At 37.3% G+C, this 15,495-nt stretch overlaps 1 protein-coding gene across 1 annotated transcript in view; it reads left to right on the top strand.

Moving 5' to 3' along the window:
- Positions 1-15,495, top strand: part of ME1 (malic enzyme 1) — a 167,035-nt gene that overhangs the window by 110,377 nt on the left and 41,163 nt on the right. The window lies entirely within an intron of this gene.

The following is a 15,495-nucleotide window of genomic DNA, read 5'->3' as shown; positions in this document are numbered from 1 at the left end:
AAGTCTATATGCCACAGCCATATCCAAGGATTCTAGTTTAGATGTGTTGTTACTTTCTAATCAGTCTGAAATTAAATCAGAGAAAAATTGCATCTGATTAGTTTGCTACCTCCATAGTCTAAAATAATAGGTGAAAGATGAGTTTCTTACTTCTCTGTGCCACACATTAGGAGGCCATTTGGTAAACCATGTGAGGTTCTCTGAGGAAGGTGTAAATAATACTATGAAAAAGATAGATGATATTTGGCTTAGCAGAGGTTTATAAACAGTTCTGAGGAGTGTGCAGCCACTTCCTTTTCTCACTTAGTCCCCAACTTTAAGAGCTATAATTTTATGCAGTGCTCTTTTGGGATCCGTGATATAATCCCCAGGATCTTGAATATTTGAGGAGGAGCCATTTAGAACTTCTAACTACCTGTTTAAAATGCTAAAATAGAGTTATAACACTTCTGGGACCTTAATTTAGTCTCCAATTAACCTTTTTTCCAATCATTGTTAATAAATACTTGAATATAAGTTTACCAGTGAGACAGTTTGGACTGAAAAGTTTGAACTTACTTCAAAGGCAATTTTTCAGAAAGTTAAATTCATGATGATAAAGTATAACCAAAGCCAGTAGCACAGGCTGTAATAATATGTCCAGTGTAGGTCAGCTGAAAGCATTGCCAGTTTTTCAATGTAAAATACAATGTTCATACTTTCTCTTTCTCTTGGGATTTCAGAAAGTTTCTGCTTCTGCAATGAAAGCAGGAGTGGCTATTTCTTCTTTATGATGACTTCTGGAAAAAACATTACTCTTATAAATATAGCATTTTATTGAGCTTGAGTATTCCACTTCTGTGGCAAAGTTTATGAACATTCCTCCAATTTTTCCCAAGTAAAAATGCAATTAGGAGTGATTTTAAAATTAAAACATGAAGTCTTGACTTAGTTTAAAATATTAATAGTGGTGGCAACTTCTGAAATATCAAAGAGCGATGAAAAGAGATTTTGTTAGTCTTTGAAGCTTTACTCATTGCGTGGAGCTTTGAACATTGTGACTTACATAAACTGTAGTAGTAAAGTTGTAGAAAAATGTAGTAATAAAATGTGACTTTCCCTTAAATTCTGGCTAATATTTTCAAAACAGTAATTACTTGAGTACTTTAAAAAAGTATTCTCTCAGGTTTTTTTTTCTTACCTTTAAACACATGATACTGAATGTCTTCAGTACAAGGTTTTATTTAAAAATTTGTGATATAGTTCATTCCTCATTTTATGTGGTCATTAATCCAAGAATGTTTTGGTTTTTTTTTTTCTCTTGTGACCAACTTCTTTCCTGATCCAGAAGAACCAGAGATGTTTATCACATGTGAAATGAGAGAGCAACCAAACAGTTGCAACCTGCTTTTGTAATATTGGTGTGACTGATCAGAAAGTCATGCCTGCTAAGGGAGATGCAAAATGTGCAATAATTGAGTGGGAAGTGCTTCGGTTTTAGGCCAACCATCACAAGTCTAGGAGAAATGTTCTTGAAGGCAACTGTGTAAATCCTGTAGAGCCCATCAGGACTTCTACTAATTTCTGTTTTCTTGGAAAGGTAATGATTTAATTTAGTTTATTGATGCCAACTGCTGCAGATTAAATGTATATTTATTAACTTGGGTTGCAGTTTCCCTTGCAGAGCTGATTGGAAAAGCTTTTTATTAATATAGAGTAGTTATCCTGTGGCTTGACCCAAAAGTGCCTGGTGCCTTTATCTTCAGAAAATGCCCTTGCAATAATGCAGATTCTCAATGTTTTGTATCTCTGGCCTGAGAACAGCAGAAAGAAGGAATAATGCTGTCTGAGGAATGGCAGGTCACCGTTCACACAATCAACAGAGTATGGCTGAGCATATGCTTACATTCATTTTTATGAGGTTTTCTGGTTTGGGGTGTCTTAACGTTGTGCACTGGTATTATTACCAATTTTTATTGATACTTAATTCTTCTGAATTAGCATTAAGCTGGAAAATTAAATTACACTAACAGTGCTACTCAAACACTGAGCTTATGCAAGGAAGTAACAGTGCTCTCCATCTTGGTACGTACGATGTGTAAGATGAATCTGATGTCTTTCCCTGGGCATAGTTCTTCTCCTTGTGTATCTTTTGTTAGGGTAGATTTCAAAATGTTTATAGTCTTGGATAATCTCCCTTGTGGATTACACTACTTTCTGGCCCTTGTGATGCAAATCTGACTTCCTTTCAAGCAGTCCAAATGTTGCTGCCAAACTCTTCTTCCTCTCCTGGGCTTTGTGCACACTTCCTCTTGAGAAAATGTTCTTATTGGCTTTACTACACCCAAACAATTTTTATTCTTTCATGGTTCTACACAGCTTTATTGGTGCCTCTACTCCATCTCTGCTTTCATTACACAGCTTTGCTACTTTCTATTTTTTTCATGTTTTGCTTAAGAGGATTTTTTTCTTCTTTAATATGGAATACCTTCCCCCATTACATCTACAACTCAACTTTTCTTGTTTTTCTTCACAGTCATTCAAAACCTGCCTTTCTTAAGCCCTTTCAGCCATCCCAGAGTGCTGACTGTGTCAACATCATTTAACGTTTGGCATTGTATGTTATTTAAGCATTCTTCTAGCCATGTTCAATGGACTGCAAGATTATAAAGACAGAAACATTTTTGTAAACTAGTTCAACCTTCTGCATAAACTGAGGCATTTGGTTAGAATAAATTGGTTTTGATGTTTAGTTCTTTAAATGTAGACATCAGAAGTTATCAGAGTACTATAGCACTGGTTATACTATATACATAAAAGATGAGATTGCTCTATCCATATTTGATAATCCCTTATCTGTACAGCCCTTATTTATATTAGCCTTTTTGGCTGTGATAGTTGTCCTGAACAATGGTATATGTCCATTACCTGTAGTGCTTTTGGTGTTGTTTTTTTTGTTGTTGTTTTTCTTTTTTGTTTTTTTTTTACATACAGAATTGCATTCTTCAGTTTTAGTCCTTGGTTTAGAAATTTACATTTGGACACATTGAAACAAATATATTTCTGTCTTTGCCCAGCTTACAAGACAGTACCCTGTTTCATCATTTAAAAGTACCTCAATCTTTATGTTGTGTAAACTTTATTATTTATTATATTTTGTTCATATTATGCTTTTGTTCTTATGGATATTTAATAACTTTGTACATAAGCATTAATTCCTGTAGCGCTCACCAAAAGGATAAATGGTTCTCTTTTTTCTTCCTTCCCATCTCCTTTTGTTTAGTTGCCCCTGGATATGTCTTCCCATGGTATTTAGATGTTTTGTAATGGAGAGATTTAGTTGTATAGTTTAACTGTCAAGTAATCTTATGAATGCAAATAGTGTGAAGTGGAAAAATGATCAACTGCTTAAGAAATATTGCAGAAAAGCATCCTAGAGCCTATGTAGATGGTGTTCTTGGAAAAGAGTCAAAAGAGGACCTGGAAGCTGGATGTCATTTGGGCCTGTATGTGACTCAAGATGTAGACTACAGAAGTTGTAGCACACTGATCTAGTTTTTCTGGAGTAATGTCATCCCTAAAGACAGTGGGACTGACTTCAGGTGATCATAAATGTCAAGTTTATTTCTTCATATGTAAAAAAATCTTTGGTCACAATGGTGGCATAAACTGCCTAATCACAGCAGCATTATGAAGAATTTTAAACACACATTAGGTAAGTTTAGCTTTTGTCTGGGCAGATTTCTTTTTCTAATGCAGTATTGGGCATCACACACTTAGACTCTTGATACCAAAGCAGCTCATGTTCCATGCTTCTTTCTTTCTCCTTTGAGTCAGAGTGGAACTGAAAAGTTGCCTGGTATAGGTCACAGTATCATAGAAACATAGGTCAAAGATGGACTGCAAGTTTTCATGTTATTAACTGCAGCAGCTTAAAATCAGTAATTGTAAAACATTCAGAAACATTATTTTGAAACCTGCTTTTCTCAGTCTTGGGAAAATATTAGGGACTTAAAGAACCAGCTTCTTTACCATTAAGTACCATGAGAGTAGGTAGTTCCAACTTGCTTCTTGGATATCCTTCCTAAAGTTCCCCACTGGAGTTTATCCTGAAATAAATGTAATAAAGGTGAATCTTTTCTACACAGTGAAGTAACTCCATTGTGAAGTACAGGGGTTTCCATTTTGAGGTACACACATAATTGATATTACAGTGTGAAGGCAGTAACATGTTGTGTTTGCTGTGGGACCACTGTGGAAGAAGAAAATCTTCTTCAGAGCCAACCAGGTGATGTGTCAGGTACCTCCAACTGGAGGCATTCAACTCCTCACAGTTAGTGTAGTGTAGGGAGCCAGTGAAGTTGTAATCCAGAAGAGGAAAGTTGAGGAAAGCTTCAGAAATGTAACTGTTTATATAGGGAGTTATGTGTGTGTGTGTGTGTGTGTGTGTGTGTGTATGTGTGTGTGTATACATAGGTATGTATGTGTATGTATATATATATGCATATATATGTGTGTGTATATATATGTGTGTATATATATATATATATAAGAAACCCCTTTCATCCCTCCTCCTTGAACTAGTAATGCTGAGTAAAGACCAGCATCAAGTGTAGGCATAACAGAGTTACTGGTTTTGTGTACAGTAAATTACTTTCTTCATAAGAACAGTGTGGATCACCTAGATATAGTTCTAAAGACATTAATGTAAATGGAAGTGGATTTGGCACTAAAGGCCAAATACTATCCTATTGTCATTTTCATTAACTTTTATGGCTTACTTATGAATTATTTCTTACACTGAAAAATTTGTGTTGACTAATTGGAGAAGAAATTGGGTTTTGTATTATTATGTCAAATAATCAGTGCCCTACACATCACATGGTTAGATAGATTTTTTCATCCATATTCACCTGGAGTGCTGTAACCAGTATCAGAGAGAGAGACTGGAGCATGACTAGTGAAGGGCCGCTAATGCTGGAGGATCTCCTGTAAGGAGAGCCTGAGAGCTGGGGCTGTTTAGTCCAGTGAAGCAGCAGCTCAGAGGGTGTATACAAATATTAGGAGGGTTTAAAGAATCATGGAATCGATTGGATTGGAAAAGACCTCCGAGATCATCAAGTCCAACCCTTGGTCCAACTCCAGTCCATTTACCAGATCATGGCACTCAGTAGCACCTCCAATCTCAGTTTAAAAACCTCCAGGGATGGTGAATCCACCACCTCTCTGGGCAGGCCATTCCAATGCCTGATTAGTCTCTCTGTAAAGAATTTTTTTCTGATATCCAACTTAAATTTCCCCTGGCAGAGCTTGAGCCTGTTCCTCCTTGTCCTATTGCTGAGTGCCTGGGAGGAGGCAAGATGTTTTTAAGTGGTGCCCCGTGACAGGACAAAAGAAAATGAGAACAAACGTGCTTAAAAAAAAGAAGTTTCATCTGTAGAAAAAAAACACAAAACCCCCATTTTACTGTCAGAGTGACAGAGGACTGATGCAGGTTGCCCAGAGAGGTTGTGGAGTCTCTGTCCCTGCAGATATCCAGGAGCTGTCTGGATGTGGTCCTGCACAGCTTGTTTGAGCTGACTCTGCTTGAGCGGGTGGGTGGGTAAGGTGATCTCCAGAAGTGCCTGCCAGCCTCAGCCGTTCTGTGTTTCTGTGATATTCCACCATAATATTCACAGTTCCTCAAGTCAAACAGCACCTGGTTGACGGCACACTGTCTAAATAATGCCTTGAAAATAGTACATTCTCCATTTCTTCAGTCTAGCCTCCAATATGCTTCTTTTCTCTCAAGCATAATTTGTGTTGCAGGTTCATAAGATATTTAATGCCTTAAAAACACCATCAGGAATTTGGAAAGGGAGAGGTTTCTTTCATAAACGATCGAACAGATATTATGGAGTGTATTTCATCTATCAGAATTGCTTTAAGTATTCCTGTTATGACCTCCCTTTGAGGTTTCTGAAAGCTCGTTACTTCTTTGCCTTTTAACTGTCAAGGTGAAGGCTGTTAGTGGTGGAATTGAGATTTCCATCTGTTTCATTGTAGTTTAAGTAGCAGGCAGAAAGAGCAGATGTGCTGCCCCAGGCTTTCTACTAATTTCACTATCCAACTCCCTCTTTTATTTTATGGAAAATGTCTATAAACTCATACAAATATCATCTAATGTGTAAGGAAGTGCAGTCATCTTGGTTTACCCTCCTAAGGCTACTTAGCAATCTTTAGATTCTGGCAAAAGATACAGTTTCTTTTCCAAAAAGACATTGAATTTGCTATAAATCACTCAGGCCTGATTCAGCGAGGCATCAAAGCAGGCATTTAAGTTAAAGCAAAGGAGTGGTCCTGTTGACCTGAGCTGGAATCTCATGTCTTTAAGTAAATATTTTAATAAATTAGCCTTTTGGAAGTAATATTTTTAAATACTATTAGACTAAGTTAAATAAATACAACTTCAAAATTATTGGGAAGCTTTCTGATGTAAAATTATCAGCCAAAGTTCTCATTTTTGTTGCTGTAATGCAGATGCTTCCCCCTTGTCCATAGGTGGGGAAAATTAGTCTCTAGGCAGTGAATATATGAAAGTTCATTCTCAAGAAAATAAAATGCATCTTGTTTAAGCAAAATGGCACCTTAAAGTACACACAATGAATGCAAATCTAATTTGTCCAGCCAAAATGAAACCTTTACCTTTTCTACATGCAGCTCTCATTTTAATACAGAAATCTGAGAACTTGTCCATGCTTAAGGAATCCAGGCTTCTTGGAATAGTTGGTTCCACTAATCACAGTAATTATGAATAGCAATATATATAAAACAGTATTCATACTAAAAAATCTCTAGAGTACTTCACCTGTGACAGCCCTGTGTGATTGTTCAAATGCTGCTGTGCTTACTTCTTTTTGATAACTTTTGCAAAATTTACAGCATTAAAAATCTGATTAGTGAAGTGTTCAGGTGCATTCCAGTACCAGGGCAAACCTCAGAGCGGTGGCTTTGTGATGTTTTTCTTGGCAAAGTAAAATTCCTGACAATCTAAGCCAGACAGGAATAGTCACTGATTCAAAGGTTGCAGTTGTAAAGTAATCAGGAAACACCCATTTGAAACTAGATTCAAGTGATTTTAAGCTGTCTAAAATGACTTGTCAGACAGCGTAGTGTATTTTATACTCTTTTTGGTTTTTTTTATAAAAGTATTTCTTTTTGGTTTAATGCAAAACCATTTAATTAAAATAAAATAAAATAAAATAAAATAAAATAAAATAAAATAAAATAAAATAAAATAAAATAAAATAAAATGCAGGCTTGAAAGGCTTAACAAACACTACTCTATATTCTGGGATGGCAAAAAGTGACACACACCTTTAGCTACAGCTAAAGATTTGTGAGGAATAAAGCTACTTACTCTTTCCATCTGAGACAGATTTCTTTCTTGATTCTCTGTTTTTCTGATTTAGCCTACTCAAACACTTGACCAATCCATTTCTTCAGTACCCTTCCCTTCCTCAGCCAAAAGTGTCACAGTGCCAAGTCTCTAAAGAAGAATTGAAGAGGATGAAAAGAAAAAAAAACCTTTGGATCATCTGTTTCAAATCTGCACTCATCTCTTTTAAGTGAATGTAAAACTAAAGGTAATTTGAGATTGTTCTTTGGTCTAAGTCACAGTTAAAGCAGCTAAGTGGTAACACTGAAAAAAGCAGTAGAATAGCTAAGAGAGGTAGAATTACATTTTCAGGCTCCCAGAGTTTTACTTTTGGCTTAGGTGAAGTCAGGATTAGGTAACAAGTAAACTAATACAAATTCATGAGAGAGCATTGCAGTAATTCAGTTTGCTGTTTACTTGTTTGCATGGAATATTTTTTTTTAAGGAGGAAAACTACAAAAATTTACAATATAGTTTTCTTCCTTTTCAGATATAACCTGAGAGTTAGGCAAGCCCAGACACCTCTGTGTGTGGAAGTTTATGTGTTGTGGTTTTTCATGGCAGTGATCTAATCTGCTGGACCTGGTGCTTGTGTATGCCAAGAACTGAGTGTAAGAGAGTTTGGGTCACGTCTGACTTTGTGGAATTTCAAAAGTGTAATTTATTTGTATAATGTGCATTATAGCATATCTCAGTACTGTGCTATCCAGCCACCTGCCTGCTGAGGGGACTGTTTCACAGTGGAGAGGAGGAAGCTTGACACAATCCACCATAGGAAATTGGTTTGACAGCACTCAGTAAAGTTTTTAGGGGACGGAGAGGTGGATTATGTTAAAAGTGTTTAAACAAGTTGATTTTACTTATTCAGTGTCATACCTACATACTCAAAGTATCAGCATCTATGTGTTCATGTGGTCTGACCAGGATTGCTCATGTGTGACACTGAAGGGAAAAGGGCCCTGGTTGTCGAGTCCTCAGTGCTTCTTCTGGGCTTCTGGTGATGAGTGGTGATAAACTGTCTTCTGTGCCTTTAGGCTCCAACAGCTATACTGGCATGGTCTTTTTGCCTCAAGGTATTCCTTACTTCATCCTCCATAAATTTTTTTGTGTTGCTGTCCATTTGTCTGTGTGTCCTCGTGCTGACTTTCTTCAGATTGCAATATGACTTCTTGCTGTGCCCACAGGACAAGGAGCAGCATTCCTGATGTGCTGTGACAGTGATTTTTGCTCTTCTGCTGTTGTCAGGGTGCAGGATTGTGGTCCCAGAGTTGGTTGTGCTGTGGCCTTACCATGTAAATGAGACATTTTTAATTTTCCTGCAGTCAGTTTTGTCCTTCCTTATCCATGTGTGCCACTGTTTTCACCTTTGTTTTGCTGCTGCTCCCAATAGTGCACACATTTCCATTCATACATCATTATTAGCACCCTCACTAATTCTATTACAAGACTCTACACATGTGAACTGGAAGAGTGAGTCCAAGTTATGATCAAGCCTGGTTCCTGACAACATGGTTGTGTGTTGTACTTTAGAATAAATATCAAAATCAAAAATAAAATACAAATAGACTTGCTACAAGAAGAATTAAAACTTTACAATTATGGTAACTGAAAGTTAATTATTCATAGCCTTTATATATTAGAGCCCTGAGGCATCTGAGAATTACTTCAATCAGGTATTGAAATAGAACAAATCTAGTTCAGGTTCCCTGGTGATCATCTGTATTAATCCTTTAACAGCACTTTGAAAATGCACAAAAACTTAGAGAGTATATGTTTAGAACTGTTTTCTGCTTATTGTTTCAGTAGGATGGACTTCTAAGACTTCAGTTTAAAGAGCAAGTAGTCCTTGCTGCAGTGTGTGATGAAACCAAGCTGGTGACAAGTTAAAAATACAGACTATCTTTTACTTGTAGTAATTGTTTATGTTAGTATACTACAAAAGCTTTTGATTTAGTTACCTTTTTTTGTAAGAGAAGCCCTTTATATCTATAGTGCCTGCTGTGGGCAGAGAATCTGATTTTGCTTCTCTGCTCATGAGCAAAAACTTCTAGGGCCTCCAACCTCAAGACCTTCCTAAGCCTTGCTATTCCCAATGCTTGTGAAGTCCATACATGTAGCAGTGCTGTTGGCAGGGAGGAAAAAGGGAGAAAATTATGATTCATTTCCAGCCTGTTCTCCTCATTACTCCTGGGATAGAAAGGCCATGGAACTGAATACCAAATCTGCTCAGGACAGGGAAAGATGCAAGCAGAAGAGTGTTAGAAGCACTGGTATGAAGGTAGACTACACTGAGCTCTGTGGTTGTGCCAGGGAATAGTAACATGGAAAGGTTTTGTAGAATTGTATTTCCTTAACTGAACGTGAATGAAACAAGGGTCTGCTGATGGTGGATGCTAAATGCTGCCATCTCCCCTACCTCTGTGCCTACTTTGGATATGTACTGAGATCACTGGGGCGAGGATTGGTTTGGAAACAGAAAATGGCTATGAAAAATAGTCCTATGAAAGCAAATGCTTTCTGTAGATAAAATAAAACCCCAATGGATGCCTACAGGGGAATGAAAAAAGAAGTTTACATAGAGTCATTCATGTGGTAGGTAGAGATGCTGACAGGTTTCTATTAAGTCCTTTAGAAAATCTCTTCCTGTGAAGAATGCCCTGTCTGAGTTGCTGGTCGAATTCAGGACAGAGAAAGTTATTTGTAATTTAATGATACCTTTTCTGGGAAGGTATTTGCATTTTAGTACTGGCTAGAGCTCAGTGCACCTTGGACAGATTTTTGTCCTGTGCAGCTGTAGCACATCAGGCTGTTAGAAAGGCAGCGTGAGTAGTAACATCTGCTTCAGAGAGGCTGGGGTGCTTACTGGAGGGTATCTCATCTCGGCCACCTTTTTCCGCAGAACATTTATGTAACAATTATTGTGGAAAAGCTCTATCCCCCTTGTTCAAACTGTGTTAAATTTACCCAGTGGGTTAAAATTGTAGTGGAAGAGGTGCTAGGATGGATGTATGACCTAATTGCAGCAGTTTAGTTGTTTTGTGAAATGAAGTTAAAGATAGCTTGGGACAGAGAAGGAGGAAAAGGCATCCAGGTCCTAAGAGCTGTCAGGAGGAGGGGTGGGAAGGCATCCTTTCATGAAAGCCCTGTCACAAAGAGGAGTTTGTGACATTGCCTTTAGGCTTTAAACCTGTTTTGAGCAGTGGGATATATGGTAATGAGCAAGATTACAGCATTTGGAGCAGGGAGGGAGGAGATGATTTCCACATCATCCTGATGTACTATAAATAGTTCTGGCTGGCAGAGTGGCTGCATGATGCATGAGGCAAGGGAGAGAACACCAATGTTGTTATCACTCTGGTTTGCTTCTTCCTAGGAATGGGTGGCAGCAACCACTTCTGGTGGTTTCTAAGGGTTTTTCACTTTCAGGCATGTATGAACCAAAAAAAAAAAAAGTCAAATAGGATTTTGGAAGCTCAAAAACCTAAAACCCAACCACTTATTCTTTTAGGAAGGTTTCCAAAACAATGGCTGGCAGTAAGAACAAATGATCTAAATATATTTCCAGAAAAAATTCTTAGCTGTTGAAATAAGCATGGATTTTGCTGATCATATGGTTTGAATTCAAAATGATGCCCAAACTTTTATAGCTCTCCCAGGATTCTTGTGGGTTTTCCCTGTTTGAAGTACTTAAGAGCATTAAGTTGCCAAAATGCTGGTACTGTGTATTTGGGATGGTCAAAGAGTTTTGGACATTTTTCTCCAGCCTGTTACATAAAGATATACTCTGTAGAATTACTTGAAAGATTTACATTGTTGTTACAGAAAACTGAACATAAGTTTATTTATAAATGGAATAAACTAAGCTAAGACTGTCACAAAAATATGTTGTAAATTGGGAGAAGTATTGGAAACATTGTTTTCTGGCAACCACACGTTATTCACTAAGATGGTTTTTTTAATCCATTGTCCAGCGTTTGCTTTCCATACTTGATGACAAATTGGATGGTGCATGCTTGCTCTTGTCCACATTTTCTCTTCATAGCAAGAAAAGGAAATATGACTTTGAACTTCTGTCCCATTGGATCCTGATTCAGACTGCCTGTGTGACTTGGAGCAGGAATCTAAGATACAAGTACACAGAAAGGCGTGGGTGACAAAACGGGATTTACAAGGGCGAACAGTGGTGTGGATTATCACTTTCTAGGGACAATTTATGTTTGTTTAATCAGCTACTGCAGTGACACATCTTAAACAGGCAGAAGAGAGGAATTCACAGCTACACAAGGCTTGCCTGCAAAAATCCAGCAGTGCTAGCCAGTACTCAGACAAAGATACTGCTATCACAGAAGTGTTTTTCAGAGCACAACAATAGTTAGGAATTCATTAGGGGATTTCTTATAGTTGCACACTGAGGAGGAATGTCTCCGAGATTTTTGGGTTTTTAAATTTAGTTTTGGTACTGTAGGATTGGATCCTATCATTTCTTCAGGTGTTCTGGTTAAGACAGTTTGTGCCCACTGGATGGGTTCTTTCTACTATTTATTTCCACCTTTCAGTATGAAAATGTATGTTAGTTATGTATTCCTCCAGTTCCCCAGTTATCCTCTAAGTGTCCCTAGGTCAAAAGTACTGGTAACTACTGTTGTCTCAGTTTTCAGCAAGCAATAAGGCGTGATGTGTATGTGATTTGTACATGCAGCATTGTCACCGACCATAGTGTCCACTAATGCCTGCTCCTGTGATTCTACTGTAGGTGACACATTCAAATTAAAATGTTTTTAGGTTACATTGTAAATGTGTATGCCTTCAGATTTCACATAGGAAGATGGAATTGTCCTAAAGTATATGATGTTTAAGTATAAGCAGTACACCGGTTATCACCCTTATTTATCATATTTAATAGGTAGTCAACTACTTTTAAAATATGGAGAAGTACCTGTTACAGCATTTTGTGTCATGGCAATTCCTTGTAATTTTGGCTTGTAATCCTGTTCTGCCTGAATTTGCTGGCTTTTAACATATTTCCTTGAATAGTCAAACACAACCATTCAATGGTGGTTTAAATATGATTTTGTTTGTAGCAAATCTGTTACTTTATCTGAACCTGCCTCATCAATCTCACTGAATCATCTGAAGATACTCAGTGAAGTCAATCTGTGCCGTCTCTATATCAAATACTGACGATAGGTGTTAAGATGGTCACATTTTAGTATAGCTATGTGCTTTGATTTCCAGTTCCATAATGTTTCAAAGATCATAGGAATTACAGAACTGGAATGGCCCACAGTTGCTCAAATATGAGTGGTTTGGAAGGCACAACAGGATTTGACTGCACGTGGGCAAGGAATAAATTGCTGGGTTCCCTTCTCATCCAGCAGTTGATTGCCATACCCACATATGGAGAGGTGCACTTCCAAACTGAAAATTTGGATTGACAGCAGAGTATGAAAGTGCAAACAGAACGGACCTGTTCTGCTTCTGTTAGGGTTGATTTGAACAATTTGCCTTTATAGTGGAGAAATCACAAGCTAAAACTGTCCATTGAGGTGTGAAAGGGTAGGAAGGATATTGCACCGTAACACAGGAAAGAAGTGGATCTCAGCTGTTGGCTGTGAATGTTGTCTTAGGTTTTGGCTCAATTTTTGCTCAAAAGTCATTGTGATAATAAGATGTGGAAGTCATAGAAGAACTGATGGCTGTTTTGGTATGTTTGCTGCTTCCAGAACTGTGTGGCACCTTTGTAGCTAATCTCTTATTGCCAAGGGGATTTTCTGGAATGCCAGATACTATCTATTTTGTATTACATCATTGGTATGTCTCATCTGTTAGTGATTTTGAGAATGAAAGTACTCCAAGCAGAGAAACACTGTAATTTTCTTGTCTCTCTTGAGTACCCACTGCCTGGATTTGAATAAACTTCTTCAAAAACATAGACCTCAATGTTCACATGTTCTTATGAGGTACTTTTGATCATAGGCCGTACTGAAGTCTCGTTTTTACCTGGATATCATGTACTGCACTTTCAAAGAAGAAGAATGGTGCTTAGAAATTTTTTTGCTATGATACCAAAATCTCAGAGGCCCAGAGTTAGACTGCCTGCTTTCCCCCATTCCTGGTTTAATTAAACAGCCATGGTATCTGACTCAGAGAGTTAGTATGGATAGTGTGCACAGTATAGAATGTGTGTTTTCTACAGGGACACTTATTTAATGCAACTCACAGGAAGTTTTGGTCTGTGCTTATAAAGGTAATGGATAAGAAAATGGAGAAAAATCAAATGCAGATGAGAAAATGGAATATTATATATGGTAAAATAAAGAAACAGACCAGCTTAATGACACCCAAGAAACACATATAACCAAGACCCAGGATTCCAGAGTGTTAATCTCATTAGTTTCATATTATTATGAAACTGTCAGCTCCTGGACCCTTATGTCATCACAGAAATTCATTGCAGAAACTTAATCAGGTTAGAAATTTAAATTAATTATTGAAAGTAGCTCTAGTTTCTTATTTGAACCCAGTTATAATTTACAGTACTGGATTACTGACTTGCCAAATTCTCTTTTAAACAGTTGCCTGTCATGTTGATGAAAAAGTCCAGGTTTTTCCATAAAACCTGAAGATGTATTTATTTTCAACAGGGATTACCATTTCTGCCAGTGGAATCCCTACAGATTTGGCTAATTGTAATGTGGCTGTAAATACGTGATTTCCATGGAAATTAATTTAGTCACAGAATTTTTTGTCCTTTTTTTTCATACTGATGGCTTTGCTTAGTGTGGTTGCCAAACACATATATGATTTAAAGAAAAACTTGATTAATGTATTTATATTGAACTGTTCAGTATATTGCTATTTATACTGAACTGCTCAGTACATGTATGTATTGCTTTTCTGGATGAAGCATGAATTGCTTGACTGTCTCTCATGGATTTGTGGTGTTAGACAATAATGAACACCTCCTTTAGCTCAATCAGGATGTGTGCTGTTGCTTTCTTGCCCTGTTAGACACTAGTAGTAGTAATTTCATAGCAACACCTTAATGCAATATTTTTTTAGTTTTAATCAAGTGGTTTCTTAGTCTGTGCAAATTGCCATTAGGTTTATTTAAGTTTGAAATACATTTTTAAAAAAATGTCTTTTCATGTAATATTATTCCAGGGTGGGATAATGTTTATGTGATATTTCCAGATCCAGATTTGTGTAGACAAACTATATTTTAAAATTTTCATGTTTTAGTTTTTTTCCCCCATATGAGATTGACAGTATTCAAGTTATATTTGGTTTTTTTCCTATTGTCCATATCTGTGAGCTTTAATTCAGTCTTTACATAGTTTTTTCTAGAAATGTCTTCATTGTTTTTTGAGGTTTTGTGGGGGGGGTTGCTTTTGTTTTAAGAAAGTATTTGAAAATGCCATATGTGAATGGCAGGCAAGGAATCCAGAGACAGTACTAATAAAAATACTATCTAAGGACTGGAGGATGTTTACAAGAGCATGTAGTGACAAGACAAGGGGGAATGGCTTCAATCTGAAAGAGAGAAGCTCTTGATTAGATATTAGGAAAAATTATTTACTATGAGGGTGGTGAAGCACTGGAATAGGTTGCCCAGAGAAGTCGTGGGTGCCCCATCTCTGGAAGTGTTCAAAGCCAGGCTGGATGATGCTCTGAGAAACCTGATCTAGACAAAAAGTGCCCCTGGCAGTGGAGTTGGAACTACGTGATCTCTAAGGTCCCTTCTAACCCAAACCATTCTGATTCTATGACTCTGTTATATAGTAGTAGTATTAATATAATTTAACTTCCTATTAGCTTTCATTTTAGGAGTAATCTTTATGACATGTCAGGGAAATTGTTTACTTATTAGGTATTTAAAGACTCCAGGCACTAGACTTATATGTCGTTTCCTTATTAAAAAAATAATAGAATCACAGTTATAGATTGGTTTGTGTTGGAAGAGACCCTTAAAGGCCATCTGGACCAACTGCCCTGCAGTGAGCAGGGACATCTTCAACTAGAGCAGGTTGCTCAGAGCTCCATCCAGTCTGACCTTGAATGTTTCCACATATATACTCCTGTGTTCCTCTCTTTGTATT

Source organism: Pithys albifrons, chromosome 2 (assembly GCF_047495875.1).
Source record: "Pithys albifrons albifrons isolate INPA30051 chromosome 2, PitAlb_v1, whole genome shotgun sequence".
In the NCBI taxonomy this organism is placed as follows: Eukaryota; Metazoa; Chordata; class Aves; order Passeriformes; family Thamnophilidae; genus Pithys; species Pithys albifrons.
The sequence above is the reverse complement of the archived record's forward strand: the minus strand, read 5'-3'. Positions and strand labels throughout refer to the sequence as shown.